General features: G+C 51.1%; 1 pseudogene across 1 annotated transcript in view; it reads right to left on the reverse strand.

Moving 5' to 3' along the window:
* LOC146444196 (trifunctional purine biosynthetic protein adenosine-3-like) overlaps positions 1–2667 on the reverse strand; it is a 3285-nt pseudogene extending 618 nt beyond the window's left edge. Inside the window, exons 1-3 of the transcript XR_014852808.1 lie at positions 2343–2667; positions 1810–1925; positions 1–542 (exon numbers count right to left, since the gene is read on the reverse strand). The exon at positions 1–542 is cut by the window's left edge and continues 618 nt beyond it. The product of XR_014852808.1 is annotated as a trifunctional purine biosynthetic protein adenosine-3-like (transcript). The remainder of the gene's footprint in view (positions 543–1809; positions 1926–2342) is intronic.
* Between the last annotated feature and the right edge of the window lie 799 nt (positions 2668–3466).

Genomic DNA, 3466 nt, shown 5'->3' on the forward strand with positions numbered 1-3466 from the left:
AGTGGAAGTTTCTTCATTTGTCTGACTCTTCCATTGCAGTTTCCCTCACCAACACTTCCCAGCACAAGAGGAGCCCCCATTCCAGGCTGAGGGTCTGTTTGGGAACATCCTGGGGCTGCTCAAACCCTCTGGGAGCACCTGGTTTGTTAGCAAAGAGATTGAGAACTGAAATGTTGGCCAGGGAAGGGATTAAATTAGGAAGCACTTCCAAAGAGCCATTGCTGAACGACCCCAAAATTCCCATGGGTGGCTTTCCCGCGATTTGAATCTTTAACCCTGTGAGTGAGAGCAGGAAGTGAAGGAGCAGCCTGTGCTGAGTCTGTGCCTGCCTGGCTCGGTGCAGCCCCAGGGAACCACAGCTCCTATTTCCAGTAGATCTTGCCAGCCTCTCCCACTCGCACAGCCCCGCCGGCCATGAGATGCAGGGCAGCAGGGAAAGAAAGCTCTGTGCTCTGCCTCCTTCACCCGCTCGGCCAGCATGTGTCCCCCAGCTTCACCGGCACTGCCTCCTGGAAAATGATGGCTCCAGCATCCACCTCGTCCTGCAAAAGCAACAGCAGGCCTGGCAGGGTGGCACAGCAGGGATGGCATCCCACAGCTGCCTCCCTCGGGTGGCATTACAGGGAACAGGGATTTGGGATGGTGAGAGAGGGCAGAGCAGCTGCAACTCACTGACTTTACACTGAGTTTGGCCTGGGAGGGGTTCAGAGGAAAACAGAAAGGAGGCAGAACAGCAGGGAGCAACAGTAAAACCCAATTAGGCAGGGACAGGAGGGGCTGGATTGGGCAGGAGGAGGAAATTCCATCCAGAGGGGAAATGGAGCCAGGACAGGGATCCAGCAGATCTTCCCTTGGCACACCGTGGAACACCCTACAAGTGCAGGGATTTAAGGCATCCTAAAGTCTTCCAAAGATTTCCCTCAGTTTAAGGTCTCTGGCTGTTTTAAGCAGTTGAATCTTGGCACACTGCTGGGCAAATCCCTGCTGGGCACAGGGTGTCTCTCAGGAGCTGCCATACAGAGAAACCCCCAGAATGCAGTTTCCCTTCTATCTGGAAAAAGAATTCCACTCTCTTTTTCCAAGAGAAAGCAAAACTCCTGAGGACAGAGTCCAGCCACAGAGGAAGAGGGGAGCCAGAGGAGAAGAGACCTTTGAACCCTGAGAACGAACCAAAAGGGAACCAGTGATCCCTGGCCTGGTGAAAACGTGGCTCTGAAGCTGAGAGATATCTGCCCTTTCTTTGCTTTGGGTCTGACCAACATAAATTGTCAGGTTTTTCTCTGTTCCCACAAACACCGGATCACTCCTTAACAAATCTTGTGCCATTTCCAGTGGGTTTTTTATGTTTGTTTGTTTATTTCTATTTGTTCTTTTCCTTGAAAGCCAGAAACAAGGCAGGTTGTAGGATAAAATTCAAGAAGTTGAGGACATGTTTAACCAAGACTTTGGCTTAGCCAAGGCCTTACATGAACTGTTCCCCCACTCCAATGGGTGGAAGGCAGCAGTGGGATGCTTGGGGAAGAAGTTTCCTTAGGGAAAGCTTAAACTCCTGGATAGATTATTCATTTCCATTCCTCCTGCAGAGTCAGCAAACTAAAGCACTGTGTTGTCACAATAAAACCTCAATCATTTCTAGATATGAAGTTCTGAATGCACAAAGGAGGGCAGGTGATCAAACAAGGGTTTAAGGGAGTTCCCTGCAGGCTCTGAGGTGAAAATGTGAAAACTGATGGGTTCCAGAGAGCCAGGGAGGTGAAAATATTAGAACTGGAGGATGGCAGAGTTCCAGGAGGGGAAGGAGATACTCACAGCCACGAAGTGCACAGTGCAGCCTGTGACTCTGACCCCAGCCTGCAGCACCAACTTGTGAGCATTTGCTCCCTTGAAGGATGGCAGCAGCGATGGGTGGATGTTCAGGATTTTCCCTGGGAAAGCAGAAATGAGGTTATTGGCTTTTAGCACTGACCAGGCTGTTAAATGTTAATTCTCAGTGGCTGAGTGTTTACGTCTCCCCAGCCCTGCACCTCCTGTCTGCAGAGGTCTAAAGTCTTCACAGCTTTATTTTCAATATTTTCTAAGAAATCAAAGACAACAACACCTGTGTTTGCCCTTGGCTGCCTTAAAGCTCTGCATTAATGAGAGAGGGAAAGGGGAAACAGTGCCTTTTCCTCTCCTCCTTTTCCTTAAAAGATGGGAAGAGTCTCCTTTCACAGAATCCTACAATGGGTTGGGTTGGAAGGCAACCCTAAATATCATCTTATTTCATCTGGTGCCCTCTTTTTCCTGGTGATAACCTCTGAAATGCCTTTGTTTGCATGCCCAGCCCCCCACGCCGTGCTCACCTTCCCATTTTTTGACAAAAGGACCCGAGAGGATCCTTATGAATCCAGCCAAGCAGATCAGCTCCACGGAGAATTCCTCCAGGACTTTGTCCACAGTGCTGTCGAACTCTGTGCGGCTCTGGTACCTCATGTGCTGAATCACCTGGGGCAGCCCAGAAAACACATGCAATGTGGATGTGCTGGGAATTCCAGTCAGAAGAACAACTAAACACACAGCTGACAGACAGAGGTGGAGTTTGGACTCCTCCTCACAGAGAGCGATCATCAGAATACTCAAGTTTGGTTTGATCAGCCCACAGCTCTCAGCCCCAGCCTTGAACACCATGGAACACCCTACAAGTGCAGGGATTTAAGGCATCCTAAAGTCTTCCAAAGATTTCACTCTATTTAAGGTCTCTGGCAGTTTTAAGCAGTTGAGTCTTGGCAAAAATTATACCAGAAAACCTTGAAAAAAGGGCTGACTGCAAACTCCTAAAGCAGCCCCTACTGCATAATCATGGAATCACAGAATTTCAGACTGGTTTGGGTTGGGAGGGACCAAAGCCCATCCAGTGCCACCCCTGCCATGGCAGGGACACCTTCCACTGTCCCAGCCTGCTCCAAGCCCATGTCCAGCCTGGCCTTGGATGCTGCCAGGGATCCAGGGGCAGCCACAGCTTCTCTGGGAATTCTATCCCAGGGCCTCCCCACCCTCCCAGGGAACAATTCCTTCCCAATATCCCATCTCTCCCTGCCCTCTGGCACTGGGAAGCCATTCCCTGTGTCTTGTCCCGCCAGCCCTTGTCCCCAGTCCCTCTCCAGCTCTCCTGGAGCCCCTTTAGGCCCTGGCAGGAGCTCTGAGCTCTCCCTGGAGCTTTCTCTTCTCCAGGTGAACATTCCCAGCTCTCCCAGCTGGAGTTATGTGGTTTCCATCCAGGATATATCCCCAAATTCCAGCAGGATCAAGGCAGTACCACCTGATTTACAGCATCCAGTCTTGAACAGAAGCAGCTGCTAATGCCCACCAGAGCCACAGGGGTGGTTTGGGAAAAGCCAGGGCTGGTCAGGGACAGGAGGGCAGCAGGCACTGGGAAGAGAGCACAGCTCTGCCCCTGTTCCACCTCTCCCTCCACAGATTCACCCCC

This window comes from Lichenostomus cassidix, chromosome 1 (genome assembly GCF_008360975.1).
Source record: "Lichenostomus cassidix isolate B80296 chromosome 1, HeHo_3.0, whole genome shotgun sequence".
NCBI lineage: Eukaryota > Metazoa > Chordata > Aves > Passeriformes > Meliphagidae > Lichenostomus > Lichenostomus cassidix.